Below are 15,609 nucleotides of genomic sequence, written 5' to 3'. Positions count from 1 at the left end.
TGAGAAATGAAGAAAAGTGTATTGTTCAATGGGTAGGAACCTTTGAAAGAGAAACAATGTATTGGTCAATCCGTGGGTAGTTAACCTTTGAAAGGGGAGCAATGCATAATGGAGCCATGTGTTGTTGCCATGTGGTTGTTATCATGAGCCATCATGGTGAAGCACAAATAGAACTCGCCACTAGTTAAAGATAGAAGGTTCATTACAGCACCAAGCATACAAAGAATCTTGTCCTAAAGACATGTGTGAAAAATCACAGGCTCTGGCTCTTTATCTAAAAAAGCCAAACATATTCAGATAATTCCCAAAATGCCTAATACATATTCATTACCTCACCCACCTACCTCCACTTTGTATTAAAATGTATTATAATTGAGTCCAAAGTTCCTTCACACTTGCACAGTCTTTCACCTCAAATGGCTTGGTGGGTTTTCAAGTGGGGAATGGTCTCCTTCTGATGAAGGCCAAGACATCTTCCTCAATTTGACTTCTTTACTTATGACTCCCCCAAGCTTTCGGTCCCCTTGGCTATAGCTCAGGGGCCCAGGTGTAGGCTATGGTCCTCTTCTTTTTCACAATGAAATCTGCATCCCATCCTGCTTCTTTAAACATAGTAAAGAACACGCAAGTGATATATTACCCTAGTCTTAACTACTTTACCTGCTAAAAATTACCTATCCCTTATTATTTCTGCTCTTCTCACTATACTCTTCCCCCCATACTACATCTAGTAAACTTTTAACTCTTTCAGTTTTTTAAAATCCTTGATTCATCCCCCCCTTTTTCTGTAGGGTTAGTAAATTCTTTTACTAATACACAGTTTCTTCCTCATGTAACCGAGTCATACAGTAAGTATCTTTCAAGGCTATACCATACGCTCTTTGCAATGAATTCAAGACTGCCATTAGTCATAGCATCCTCCAATTCCAAATAAGTGTTGGAATGGACAGAATTAAGCTTCTGGCAGCTAAAATGAGCAAAACAATAATTGGAAGGATTAGGGCATTAAGTATACCAGTTGCTTTTGGTGACCATCCAAAAAGTTCATCCCACCAATGACGACTTGCTTCTTGCTTTATGTTTTGCAGAACCCTGCTAATTTCTTTTGCATCATGATAAACAGCTATTAAAATTTTCTCCATTCTCTTTAATTTTTCTCAAGATCTTGCTCAGATCTTGTAAGGTTTATGCCGATGGTGCAGGTGATAAGGGGCGATACATTTTGTAGTTGGCCATTATCCGTTGGTGGGAGACAACTGGTACTGAATATGTAAAATCGCAGCCCACAATGTTAACAAAATTACAAATGCAAAAGTTGGAGTGATTTTTAACAAGTAAATATCTATTTCCATTGTCTGTTTTTACTGAGGCACAGGCAGTTCTCAAGCATACAAAGCCCTGACCAGTGTGTATAAGCTCTGTTTTCTGAATGGTGTCTGGGTGGATCTCAAAGTGTCACACACCCTGTTCAGTATCTAAGCATAGGTCTTGGGCATCAATGGTATTACTTCCACAGATGAATCCCTGCTGTGGTTGAGTAACAAAGGAGTCTACGTTTACAGTTTGCCATTTCTTCTCTACCATTCTGGCCCATACCCGATATTCAGAGAGGCAAAGTACTGCCTTCTCACAATTTAATCCTGATGCAATGATAGGCTGGATAACATAAATTGTGGCTCTGTGTATGCTAAGTGCAAAGGCAGTGGCCATGTTAGTAATGGGGTCGTAAGTAAAATTTACCATGTGTTGGAAATGGATTTGTAGAGAGTTCTCAGGGCCTGACAGAAGGCCCACACAGTATGCATCCATATGCAAACTTTGAGACAAGAAATGCTGACTTAGATATGCCATGGAATAGGACAGATATTGATGAGAGAAAAATGGAACTAGAAAAAAGTTTCAAAGGATGGCCTTGAAAATGAGAATAGATACTTTGGAGAAATAGAACTATGAACGATGCATTGTAGTGGGACCCACGAGGGGTAGTTTCAGGGGATTGGCTTTAAGGCATCTACAGCGTGGTGTGGCAAAAAGCTGATAGGCCAAGAAACGCTTCTAGTGTACTGGAATTAGGAAATGGTTGGCTTCTGATTGTGATGGTGTGAATTATACCATCTGTATTGTCTCATCTTTCTCATGAGACTGAAAATGGAATAAAAGTTTTTTAAACTGCCTCTCAGCTGCCCCATCTCTGGGTCAGGAGAGGGTATTGTCTGACAAATTGGTGCCCCTGAGTGAGGCAGATAAAACAGCCCACGTGTCTGACTTGTTGGAAAGACCCGAGGTAATTTTTGTGAAGTGCTGCTGAAAGAAGCACAAATCCCAAGATTATAATTCCTGCAAGAAGAAAGAAGTTGGATTTCTACCCTCGTCGCTGGCTCGATCAGGTCAGAGATCTGGCAATACTTGCCTGTTGTTCAAGATCAGGTAAGCCTCCGGGAACATGATGGGACACAAGATGTCCAATTTGCCAAGAGATGTTTATAAACACCTTAAAGATCTGGTCAAATCTAATTCTTGTAACATTTCAAAAACTGAGTTAAATGACTTACTGTTATGCATTCAGAAGCAGTTTCCAGCTGTGGATGAAGCTTCTATGTTATCACTCCCTCCTTGGGGACTTTTAGTCTTTTAGGACCAAAACTCTACAATGCTTTTACCATAAACAGAGATCGAAGAGCTGCTATGTTGCTTCTGGTGTGTCTAGGATGATTGATACGTTTAAACATTCTACCAAACCCTCCCCTTCCTTGGCTGCATCTGCGCCTACCCCCGACACTCGAGCTGAGTCCCCAGACCCCCCTTGGCTGAGCCCTAACTCAAGACTCTGAAATTCAGACTGGGGCTGTGACACCTCCACCCCTACCATGGCAGTGTGCCCCCCAACTTTCACCATTTTCTGAGCCATGTCCAGGTCCCTCCTCTGCCCCCCCAGAACGTGAACTCTTTCCAGCTTTGAGAAGAAGGACAGGGAGAGGATGAGGGGAAAATTTCTCAGTACTGGTGTCTCTGCTAGCAAAAGGGAGGATGATTTTTCTGGTAACATTACAAAGCAAACAGGCTCTGGTCACCTTGAAATTCCTCAGAGATGGTCTGTGATTTACATGGCCATGGGGGAGAAGGAGAACAGTAACTCTAGTGATTCCAGCGAGTGTTCAGAAGAGGAAGTCAACCTTTTAATTTGCTGGTCCTGCAAAAACAGAAAGGGAGCTTGGTCTACCTGATTTTAATTTGGGAAATAATTCAAAGAGACTGGCTGATTGGGCTGAGATAAGATGTAAAGGAGAGGCAAGATAAAGACTTTGTTTCACCTAATGGAGACTTGCTTGTAATGCCAGTTAGGTATGGAAGGAATAATGCTAACCCCAGATGGAAGCCCATCTAACATTATGATATCAAAGAGTTAAGGAAAGAAATCAAAGATGGTGGCTTGAGTTCCCCATATTTTACCAATGTGGTGAAAAGTAAATTTGACTCTTATGACCTAACACCGTCAGATTGTAAGAATATTTCCTCTGATGATTTTAACAAAGTCACAGTATATTTGATGGGATTTAGAATGGTTAAAGCATCCTAACAAATTGGTTGAGAATTATGCTGGTGGTCCTAAAGCTCAACTCACAGCTGGTGTATTAGCTGGCGATACTCCAAAGGACAGAGCCAAAGACCAGGTTGAGGCTTTGTCTCGGGCTGTGCTTGGAGATATTAAGAAAGCAGCCTGGAGGGCCTTTTTAACTGTACGGCCTGCAGGAACTCTTGAGAATGCTCATTCTCTGATTTGGCAAGGAGAAACGGAATCCTATGGTTCTTTGCTGGATTGTTTAACCCAGGCTGTTCAGAGGCAAGATCTGGATGGGGCAGCCCATCCACGTTTAATTAAGAGCCTTGCTTTTGCAAATGCAAACAATGATTGTGAAAAAGTAATTTTGATAGTATAGGGATAAAATGTTTCTAAAATCATGGGATATTCAGGGGGGGTTGGAAAGAAAGGTCGGGCCTGGTAGGTCCTGGGAAAATGCTAGGCTTTACTGGATCATGCAAAACTGTGTCTGTATAATCATTTAATGACCGATAAATGATACGATTGTTAAATGCGATGACTGCTTGGTAATTGGATATAATTATTGTTTAATTGGAACAAGAATCCTGAGAAATGATGTTTGGGGGGTTTGATGGAAATTACAAAATCCATGCTTGGACAAAATCAATGTATACAATAGAACAATATAAGTTTAATAACGAATATGTAGTTATATAATGATAAGGGTATAAAAATGTGTTCATCCCAAACCCTTGTCAGAATCAGATTTGGGTCTGTACCCCTGATGCTCAGAGCTCTTCAATAAAAGCATTCCCTGATTATGTGTTTCTGAATGCAAACAATTTTAGCTCTGCTAGAGCAACTCCCCACACTCCCCCAAATGCTGTCTGTTTGTAGTAAGCTGGGCACACCTTTACATGTAGCTACAATGCAAGCTAATATGCTGGGAAAAAAGCTTGCAAAAGCCCTTGAAACACAAACAAAAGCTATTGAGAAAACCCTCACTGCTTTGCAAATTGATTCAGTTTAAGGCCCGTGTTTTCACTGTATTAAGCTTGGACATTTGAAAAAGGACTGTCCCGAGGCTGCAAAGAATACAAAAACACCGAATGTTTGCCCTTGGTGCCGGAAAGGAAGGCATTTTGCCAATGTTTGCCGCTCCTGATTTGACTGAGATGGAAAACCGCTGATGAGAAACCCAAAAAAGGGCACGCAGTGCCATCGTGTGGAGAAACAAATGATGGCAGCTCAATTACAAACATTCAAATCAACTTGAAGGTACCTGGGGAAAACCTGGGCCAGGTGCAATCTGTGCAATCACCAGCAATCTCCCAAGTGACCCCAATTTATTACCTCCAGGAGCACAATGTGACCTAGCAAATTCCAAATTAATATATTTTTAAAAACCTTTTGCCGTTAATATATTTCCACAGGAGTTATTGGTACTTTACAACAAAGACAAGACTTTTTCATTATAGGCAAGGACAGTAATAAAATTCTTGGACTTTCAGTTTTTCCACTTGTCATCTCAGCAAATTGTAATGTAATTGCAATGCTCCAATGGTAATGAAACCAAAAACGAAAATAGCTATTGCTATTGCATTACCAATGACTAGAAATAGGCAAGTTGTATGCTGAGAAATGCCTTTTGAGACTTCTGGCCTGGTGCCTAATATCCTTTGGATAAAACATGTCAGCAACGAATGGCCAGATCTGATGTGCAGTCTAACACACCATGGTCAAACCTTTTATATTGCAGGTATGCTGGACACAGGGGCAGACATCACTGATTCCTCGTGCATCCTGGCTGTGCAATTGGAATTTGGTCACACCCATGGGTGCTCTCACCAGAATTGGAGGAGCTACCTTGTGTCTGCAAAGTGAATTATTATTTACTGTTACAGGTCCGAGGGAAGGACGGCAACCATCTGTCCCTTCATGGTGCAGAAGCCCATCACAGCACAGGGGGAGAGACGTGTTGTCCCAGTGAGGAGCAAAGATAGAAGTGGATTTTAGACGAAACCACTGCAACACCAGCCACTCTGAAATTATCATGGAAAACCAATCAGATAATATGGATTGCTCAATGGCATCTTGAACAGAAAAACATGCGATATTCTCAAAAAGTTGTTGTGTTTTGATAGAATGTTCTGTTTTCCCCTCATGTTGGATTGTTCCGTTTCCCCCCCTCTGTTAGCAATGGTTCAGGCTTGATTCACTCCACCCTCCTTCTACTGTCTATAATCCCAACTCCTCCCATATCCCTATGACAACAAATGTATTCCTTTAATAATCCCTCCCGATGCCCTGTCTGTCACCTGGCGCTCCCTCCCTTCCCTCTAGAAACTTCTAGCTGGAGCGTCGGGTGATTTGCCCAGAGGCCGGGGCCCCTCCCTCAATGTCTTTTCATTGGTCTATCCCAAATGTCCATCCTTATCTCCTCCTCTGTGTACCTCACCCTTTAAAAGCTGCTGCACCATTAGGATGTGGTCTCCAGTTGTGGGTCTCCAGTTGTGGATTTCCTTGGAACTCAATAAACCAACTGCACCCCCAGCTGGAGTCCACTCTCTCTCTCTCTGCTGATTGTAGCCACAGGCCTTGTCCGCCACAAGGAGCTGTAACCAGCATAGCGTGGGGCAGACTCCTTAGGCACTATCCAGGGTGACACAACCCAGGAACGTGCCCCCTACTGTAAGCAGAGCTGGACACTAACCGGGCGATGAGGAGGGGTTGAGTCTCCTCTCTAGGCTTTTCTCCAGCTTGCTGCTTCAGTTTGGCGCCCAAGGTGAGGCCCGAAGGCTTTGCAGGACCCCGCGGATGAGACCAGTGGACCCTTTGGACTTTGCCCTTGGACCTCCACCTCAAGTCTCCCTGGCCATCAAGCTACCTCCTGGTAGAGCAGACCCCATTTTAGTGGGTGGTGCTCCCGGAGGATCAGGAACGGCAGTTCCTAGCACCTGAGGAGTCGTTCCCCCAGCAGAGCCATCGATCCCAGCTTTTCTTTTTGCCTGCGCCAGATTTTGTAAGTAGTGCTCTTTTTGCCCTGCCTTTTTAGTCATTTTTGACCGACATTGTGTTCGGTCCTCTTACTGCTGCAGCTTTCTCTTTTCCTGACAGGGCCTGGAGTAGGGCTCTTGCTTTCTTTTCTTTAACCCTTTTCTGGGGCGCTGAGTGGACTGAGTTGCACATCATAAAATCTTTATCATGGGTGCACATTTATCAGTAACTCAGAAGAGAGCTTTTATCCAAGTTGCGGGAATCCTTGCGGGGAAGGGGGTTGGGGGGCGGATGTTCAAGTTCCGAAGAAGGAATTTAAAAAATTATTGATATGGTTGTTTTCCCACTTCCCAGAACTTTCTTCTGACAAAATTTACGATGCAGGGTTCTGGGGAGCTGTTCTTCATAAATTACAAAATTTAGTCAAGTCAGGAGATTCTTCTCTCTTAAAAATCGCATTTTGGGCTTCCCAAATTAAGCTCATCTTGCAATCTGGCCCCAAATCACGAAAACAACCATCATCACAAAGTTTAGTCCCCAGTTCCCCCTGTGTCCCTTGTCCTAGCCCTCCTCCCTCCTTTGTTTGCCCAAAAAGTGGGACTTTGAGAGGAGCAGCTCGCTCCAGCTCAGCGCAGGGTGTCCATCACTCCCCTGGCTCCCCTCAAAACTCCCCAGCCTCTTGCCTGAAGAGTCCTGGCCAGACTCTCTGGGGTTCCTCTCCTACTCCCTCTTTCCCAGTTCAAAAATCCCCAGTTCGTAGACCCTCAGTTCGGTTTCACTTGCCTCCCCAAGATGGCTCCCAAGGAGCTCAAAATGGAGGAAGCCACATGGCTCATCCCTCCTTTCCCCTTTCTTCTTCCCACAATCCCTTTTGCCCCTCAAAAAACCCCTTCCTGTCCCCTGACTCCTTCCAACTTCCCATGGTTGTCCCTCCTTCTGCCCTTCCCTCAGCTCCTCCCATTTCTCCACCTTCCTCCCAAACTCCGCCCTCTTACCACTCCCTTGAGAAAACTCCTGCCCATTTTCACAGGCACACCCCCTCCCCTCTCAGTTCTGGTTCACACACCCCTCCTTCCGGTTCCCACGCTTTGGTGTCTGGGGAGAGGGGGGAGGAGATCCAGAACCCAGAGCCCAATTCCATCCATACGGCGGCTCCGGTCACCTACCATCCTGAGAGGGAGGGGAGAGCTCAGGCTCAGTGGACCCTGTTCCCACATCATGTTATAAAAGAATTATGCAAAGTCCAAAATGATTTCTCCCGGGAGAGTGAGTACTTCCAGGGGATCCTGGGGGCCACCCTGACTGATTCAGATGTAACCCCCTCTGATTTGCGGCGCCTTTTTTCATGCCTGCTAAACCCAACAGAATTTGTAATGTGGGAGGCAGCATGGAAAAACGAAATTACGGAGATCTTACCATCACTCTGGGACAATCCCTGAACAGGCCATGATTTTGATGGGGAAACAATTTCTACCGAACACCTCTGTGGGCAGGGGAATTGGACTGATGGTCCATCACAGGCACGCGCAGTTCCCCACGAGGTTTTAAAGGAGAGTGTTGGGGCAGCAGAAAAAGCATTCCTTAGACTTAAACCATCAGCGCCCCATTTAACCTATTCTAAGATCTTTCAATCACCAGATGAACAATTTGTTGCCTTTGTCGAGCGCCTCTGCAAGGCGATCAATCTCCAGATGCAGAGTCAAGAGGCCCGGGCTGAGATCCTCAAAGAAGTGGCATTCGCAACGCTAATCCAGCTTGTCGAGCGGCCATCCTCAGCCTGCCCTTGGACCCACCTCCAACCCTGCATCACATGCTTGAGGTGTGCGCTTGCAAAGTCACCGTATCATCCTCGGACATCGACCCCAAATCCCAGATGCCTCCTTGGAGGGTTGCCACCGCCGACATCGCAGATGCCTTGCCTGCCAGACCAGCTCCACCAGCCGACCACCAGCTGTAACCCTGGTTCTTTAAGATTCTCTAAAGCCTTCTGATGCTGACATTCTTGTGGGGAACTTTCTCACACACTTTTCTGTAAACAACTCATTGTTTTGCTTTTCTCTATGGAGGAGGAGAGAGTTGACGGACTGTTGGTTAAACCAGTGTCTGTGGAGAGGTGTCACTGTCACCCTCCAATCCACTGTCACCTTTGTAAAACTATAAATGTTGGAGTCAGAAAATAAACGGCCTCCTTTTTCTTCTTCACCAAGAGAGCGGTGTGCTGTGTGTTCTTTCGTGTCCTACAGTGACAACCAGCTGCATCCTCTTCCCCCAGGACCGTCCCAGAAGAGAGCCACTCCCTGCCATCTGTGTGGGAAACTTGGGCACTGGATGCCAGACTGCCCTTTGAGACTGCAGTTTTTCGAATTTCAAAAGGGCAGAGACTGCTGGGAAATGCGCAACAAAAAAACTGGTTTCTGAGCGCAGCCCCTCCCTGCGCCAAGACAAAAATAAGGCAGGATCTTTACCATCTTGTGGGGAGGGAAAGGGAAGAGCCAAGCCAAACCCGCCTGCGACTACAGCCAATTTGGACTTTGTTTAACCGGACTTGACTTGTTTAGACTGCATTCAGCCCAAGCCAATTTTAACAACAGTCTCTAAAACTTTTCCTCTCAGGTTGCAGCTGACAAACTCGCTTTACATCAAAGACACCAACTTCCACCTGGTGACCATGTCCCTTGAGTGCCCAGGTACCTGGACAGAAGTCGGCTGTAAGTATGTCGTTGTTGGAGACACCAAGTTCACACCACCAGAAATTAATATCGTCCCGGGTCTCTTAACATCAGACCCCAAAAAATTTTCACTAGGGCTGTATTGTGTCCTTCCCCCCACTTTCTTGCCAAGAGGCCAGGTTTTAGCTCAGGCCATTCCTGTGCCTGTGCTGACCTGGGACCCAAAGCAGTCATGTTCCTACACACAAGACACTTACACCGCTGCCTGGGCCCAAATTTTAGGCAAAGATAAACCTCACCTTACCTATCATCTATCAAGGGGTGGTGATCACAAAACTCTATAGGGACTTCTGGACACAGGGGCAGATGTGACGATCATTCCCTCTAGGGAATGGCCATCACATTGGGAATTGTAAGACGTAGCTGAACGCGTACAGGGTGTTGGAGGCATCCAATTGGCACAACAATCCAAGAGCATCGTGCAAATTAGGGGCCCGATGGGCAATTGGCGTCTGTACGCCCATTTGTTTTAGATTATGTGGAACCCCTGTGGGGAAGGGACCTTCTTGCCCAATGGGGAGCCAGAATTGACCTCCCAGCAGCTCCCCAGGTTTTTCGGGCAGCGGTCACTAAAGAGCACCCTACCCAAAAACTGAATTGGAAAACTGATGAACCAGTGTGGGTAGAGCAGTTACCGCTCAACAAACAAAAATTGAAGGCGCTCAATGAGCTTGTTGAGGAGCAGCTGCAAAAAGGCAAACTGGTGGAGACCATGTCAGAGTGGAACTCCCCAGTGTTCGTCATCAAAAAACCTAACAAAGATAAGTGGCGGCTCTTCCCTGACCTCCATCAGATTAACAATGTAATTCAAGATATGGGTCCCCTCCAACCAGGGATGCCGTCCCCAACGATGCTCCCCCAAAATTGGAATTTGGCCATTGTTGACATCAAGGATTGTTTCTTCCAAATTCCTCTACATCCTGACGATGCCCCGCATTTTGCCTTCACGGTTCCCACCATCAACTGTGAAGCCCCAAGGAAACGCTACCATTGGAAAGTCCTTCCGCAAGGGATTAAAAATAGCCCAGTCATCTGCCAATGGTACGTAGCTTCCTTGCTGTTCCCCATTCGTGATACAGCCAAAGATTCTACATTACATGGACGATATTCTCATGTGTGCTCCGACAGACGACATACTTACACACGTGCTTGACCTGACAATCAATGCATTGATTGCTGCAGAGTTTGAGCTCCAAGAGGACAAAATTCAGCGGATGCCACCTTGGAAGTGCTTGGGTTTGGATATTACCAAGTGGACCATTGTTCCGCAAAAATTGGTAATTAAAACTAACATCAAGACCTTGGTGGATGTCCACCAGCTGTGTGGATCTTTGAACTGGGTAAGGCCTTGGCTAGGCATTCCAACTGATGACCTAGCCCCTCTTTTCAATTTATTGAAAGGGGGAGAGGAGCTTAGTTCTCCCAGGTCTCTTACCCAGGAGGCACAAGCAGCACTGGAAAAAAATCCAAAAATCTATTTCCACCAGGCAGGCCCACAGATATCAACCGGGTCTGCCATTCAAATTTATTATTTTAGGGAAGCTGCCACATCTTCACGGACTGATCTTTCAATGGGACGATACCTTTAAGAGCAAGGACCAAGGCTTGAGAGATCCTCTCTTGATTATAGAGTGGGTCACCTTCAGTCCAAAAGGATGACATTGCCACAAGAGCTGGTGGCAGAACTGATCCACAAGGCAAGATTGCGGATCAGGGAGCTTCCAGGGTGTGATTTTGCTGCATCCACATTCCAATTCAGTTGAAATCAGGCCAATTTAAATTAAATACTTTTGATAAACTACTCAGCGAGAATGAAATGTTGCAATTCACATTGGACAGCTGCACTGGCCAAATTATGGTTGATCGGCCGGCCCATAAAAATTTTAATCAGGATGTTCAATTTACGTTATCATTAAAGAGTGTTCAGAGCCGAACCCCTTTGAAAGCTTTGACTGTATTTCCTGACGCATCTGGAGCATCTCACAAGTCATGTGATGACTTGGAAAGATCCTCAAACTCAGTGGTGGGAGGCTGACATTACTAAAGTTGAGGGATCACCTCAGGTAGCTGAGTCAGACGCAGTTGTGAGAGCTTTTCGAGAGGTTCTCTGAGCCTTTCAATTTAGTTACTGATTCGGCTTATGTCGCTGGTGTAGTGTCCAGAGCAGAAAATGCCATCTTACAAGAAGTGTCCAATGTTCCATTGTTTAATTTGCTCTCAAAATTAGTCGCATTAGTCTCCTGCTGAGAGCAACCTTTTAATGTGATGGATTGTTCAGTGGCATCTTGAACAGAAAAAATGCAATATTCTCAAAAACTTAGTAAATGAATAACTACAAAAAGGCCACATCAAACCTACAAACAGTCCCTGGAATTCCCCAGTTTTTGTCCTTCATAAGAAGACTTACGATTCTTGGAGATTGCTTAACAAGCTCATGAAGATCAATGAGGTCCTGGAGGACATGGGGCCTCTGCAGCCTGGACTTCCCTCTCTTTCAGTGATTTCAGGAGACTGGCCTCTTTTTGTCATTGACTTAAAAGATTGTTTTTTCAACATCCCACTTCATCCAGAGGATGCTCCTCAGTTTCCCTTTTTGGTTCCAGCCATCAATAGAGTAGAAGCACTGCAAAGGTATCACTGGGTCTTATTGACATAAGAGATGAAAATTCGCCAACACTTTGTCAATATTTTGTGGCAAGAGATTTGTCTCCAGCCCTGTGGGACAACGCCCTATTTCTGACCTAGAGATGGTGCAGCTGAGAGGCAGTTTAAAAACTTTTATTCCATTTTCAGTCTCATGAAAAAGATGAGACAATACAGATGTTAAAATTCATGCCATCAGAACCATTTCCTAGTTCCAGTACACTAGAAGTGTTTCTTGGCCTATCAGTTTTTTGCCCCACCATGCTGTAGATGCCTTAAAGCCAATTACCTGAAACTACCCCTCATAGTTCGGTTTCTCCAAAGTATCTAGTCTCATTTTCAGGGCCATCCTTTGAAACTTTTTTCTAGTTCCATTTCTCTCTGACAATATCTGTCCTATTCCATGGCATATCTAAGTCAGCATTTCTTGCCTCAAAATTTGCATACGGATGCATACAGTGTGGGCGTTCTGTCAGGCCTGAGAACTCTCTACAAATCCATTTGCCACAGTTTCCCATCTCCTTGCCCAGGAGCCCCTAGAGTTGCTACTTATTACTTACAAGGGTATCAGCTACAGACAGCGAAGGGGATGATTCATTCCTCCTTTTAACAGCCTGGGCCTCTGGCAATGGCACTGTCCATGGTCTTCTTTTTATTTTTATGTTCCTCTAGGCTGGAAATCCTCCTCACTGAGTGTCAAACCCAGTTCTTCTGACTGCCCTGGAGGACTTGAGACCCTATCGGGAGCTTGGAGACCTTGGCACAGAGCCCAAGACCCTTGTGCATTGATCGTGACCCATGGGAAAAATTACCAACCTTAAATGAGGATTTACAATCAATTAAAGTTTAAGTAGAATGATAGTGAATTTATCACAGGGTGAAAAATAGATTTTGGGGGTTTTTAGAATGGGGGTTCAGGAGGCAAGATGGAAGAATCTGGGCATGTCCAGTCTTTCTCCTTCTTGGCCTCCATCTTCTGCTGTGATGCTGGAACTTTTAGATTGGTTTAGAATAGAAACTCACTGTCTAACATAGGTGATAGGTATTGGGAAGTTATGATAAATAATGTACGCATGGTTTTTAGTACAAAAAGATAACACTGCCTCTGAGGCGGGCAGTGTGCCACAACCCAACCTGCCAGACAGACCTCAGTGGGTCGGAGAAAAATCTTATAGGTAAGAAACAATAAACAACCTTGAGAACGAGAACAGAAAAAAATCCTGAGTCCTCCTTCAACTGCCTGGCCAAAAGAGACTTAGTAACCCATCTCACGGTCACTCTGACCAGCAGAGATTCTGAGAACTGAGGAGCAGTTTTCCCAAAACCCTGTGATATTAAGGGTTTTCCCACAATATACTACATAATACATATTTTCATATATGTAATAAATAGAAAAAAATAATAGTATAATATTATATAATACTGTAATAAATAGAATATATAAAATGTATCCTTGATCTTTTTCTAAGCCAGCAGGCCTTTGCAGTGAGTTCTGAGCCAACGTGTGGCTCTGCTGCCATCCCAAATCTGCGCTTCCCTTGCCCAGCCTGAGTGCAGGTGGGGCTTGTGCTGCCCATGGCTGGAGATTTTCATGGCCAAAATCCTCCGGAACTTCCATCTGCTCATGGCTTTGGGTAGCACAGATTGCAACACATCCATCTCAGCTGAAAAATGGCATTTCTTACAAATTGCTACACCACCACTGACAACATAGAACTATATAGATCTCAGTTAAAGTTAAAAAACTAATTTATTTATTTGTTGTGCCACACTATTTTAAAACATACAAACATCAACTTCCATTACCAAAAACTAATTTATTGCAAACCTCTACAAACACTCACTGTATGCAAAGATCAATGGAAAATTAACAACTCAATTTCTTGCATATGACAACAAGCATACAGCCCATATATAAACACAAAAATATCAGTATCTCTCTGTAATACCAAGAACTCAACAAATAAAATTCCACCACTATACCACTTCATACACACATATACATTTAAATAGAACTGAATACATATATAACCAACACAATATACAGATGTGAATGTAGATTAAATGTTACCTATTACATTCCAGAAACAGATGCATAAAACAAACCTATCTATAAAGAGACAAGCAGCACTAGCAATCTAAATATCTGTACAACTGCATCGATACAAATATACAGCTATGTTTCTGGATATATATGTAAATATAACATATAGAGAAATAGATCAGTATACATCTAAAAATATAAAACCAGACATATATACCGATACAAATACGAAGATACCTATTTAAAAAGATAAATACCAAAAACTACATCAATATAAATAGATACCTACCAACTGTATACATATGGAAATCTGAACACAGATATTACAATATACATCAAGAACTAGATACATATATGTGGCAGTGAGGATTTGAAGCCCTGCCTGTGGTGATTTGCGGAAGCAAACAAACTCCACAACTTTTGTGGAAGTTGTAAACCTGGTATGTTTATTACAGCGCTGGACACATGTGTAAATCATTCCCCTAAAATGACATGTGTACCTGTGGGAACTCCAGATCCCCTTTTATTTCTCTCTCAAATACATATTCATGCAATTTCACAATAGGTTCATGCATATAAATTCCACTGATTTTGCCTGACACTTGCTGCTAATTCTTCTTTTTTAGAAAGAACTCCTGGGTCAGGTTGCCCTGCTCTGTCTTCCCCCCTTCTCCCCCCTTATCTCTTGTCCTTCAGCTGACCCAGTCTCTCCAAGCACAGGCCCTTTGCAAGAACAGGCAGTCAGACTAAACAGCAAGCTACAGACTTAACTCAAAGATGTATATTTCACCTAAATCAAAATGGATTTCTACTCTGGGAAATTTCCACTCTGCCTCAGTGGCAGTAGTGTTTTGGGGATGTTTGGTCTCTCCCTGCCTGTGGCATTGGTGGTTTGAAGATGTTTGGTCTCTGTCTGAAGTTGTTTGCCCCCTGTCTTGCCATGGCGGTTAATAATTCCAGATTCTTCCCTGTCTATCCTCAAAGACCCTTCCCCTTTGCCTGGAGAGTTCCCTGTCGATGAGGATTTTTCTGTTTTGCTATTGGTCTGTGTCCTTCCCGCTTCAGGTTATGTTTACAGCAAGCCAGACAGCCCCTTCTTGGATTTCCACCCCTGTCCTGCATAAAAGCCACTGTTTTCCTCTTTTCCCCACTCTCTGCCACTGCCCCCTCTTCGAGCTGCACCATTCCCATGCCCCACTGGCACCCATTGCAGCGCAGCCCTCTGCAGCCGGCACCGCTCTCCGCCGCGAGAGAGAAGATCACCCACACGGCATCAGCTGCCCCGTCCCGGTGATGGGAAAGCCACCGCCGCTCCCGTGCTCCCTCCCCCGTGCTCCCCATGCCACCACAGCTCCTGCTGAGAGAGAGAGAGAGAGAGAAAGAGATCGCTCATACCACCGACACCGCCCGCGTGACGACGCTGCCGGCGCTGCCATTGCACACGCGGCTCCTATCGTGGGGGGGATCTCTGCCTGCGTGGCCCCACCGAGGGCGAGAGACTGCCACCGCCACCACCGCCACCGCCTCTGAGGTTGCGTCACCTGCTTTGCTTCAGCGCTGCGCCTGCCGCGGGAAAGAATAACTCCTGCGCCACAATGCTGGCTCCTAGCAGCACCTCCCCAGCACCACTTCTGCGTGGGAAAGAAATAAAGCAG

This window comes from Fringilla coelebs (assembly GCF_963513975.1).
Source record: "Fringilla coelebs genome assembly, chromosome: Z".
In the NCBI taxonomy this organism is placed as follows: Eukaryota; Metazoa; Chordata; class Aves; order Passeriformes; family Fringillidae; genus Fringilla; species Fringilla coelebs.
The sequence above is the reverse complement of the archived record's forward strand: the minus strand, read 5'-3'. Positions refer to the sequence as shown.